Source organism: Leguminivora glycinivorella, chromosome 24 (assembly GCF_023078275.1).
Source record: "Leguminivora glycinivorella isolate SPB_JAAS2020 chromosome 24, LegGlyc_1.1, whole genome shotgun sequence".
Taxonomy (NCBI): domain Eukaryota; kingdom Metazoa; phylum Arthropoda; class Insecta; order Lepidoptera; family Tortricidae; genus Leguminivora; species Leguminivora glycinivorella.
Window position 1 is genome coordinate 2,116,815 of NC_062994.1, and position 686 is coordinate 2,117,500.

Consider the following 686-nt stretch of genomic DNA (forward strand, 5'->3'; position numbering starts at 1 on the left):
GTCGCTTTCCAAGTTAATGAATTTTTTGCCGAATGTGTCCCTACTTGTATTTCGCCTGCATCAAGGATCTCCTGTTGAAACAAATGCGCATGCTCATGAACTAAACCGGGAGGTCTCAAACGGAGATACAGGCAATCTCCAGATTCTAATATATTGTCAATGTCGCGTGTGTTAAATTGCATGCGCATATGAATACTGGAATATAAACACGCGACGGAGGACATGGCTGTACACTGCGCATTGTTACCTCTATAACGCTGAGGATCGGCCTGATGCGACGATCCTAAAAAATATAATTGGATATAGGAGGACGCAGTATCGCCATGTTTTGCTAACTTAAACGATTTTTCAATATGTTTAATAAAAAGATCTTAATAATGTAAAAAAAACCGGCCAAGAGCGTGTCGGGCCACGCTCAGTGTAGGGTTCCGTAGTTTTTCGTATTTTTCTCAAAAACTACTGAACCTATCAAGTTCAAAACAATTTTCCTAGAAAGTCTTTACAAAGTTCTACTTTGGTGATTTTTTTCATATTTTTTAAACATATGGTTCAAAAGTTAGAGGGGGGGACGCACTTTTTTTTCCTTTAAGAACGATTATTTCCGAAAGCATTAATATTATCAAAAAACGATCTTAGAAAACCCTTATTAATTTTTAAATACCTATCTAACAATATATCACACGTTG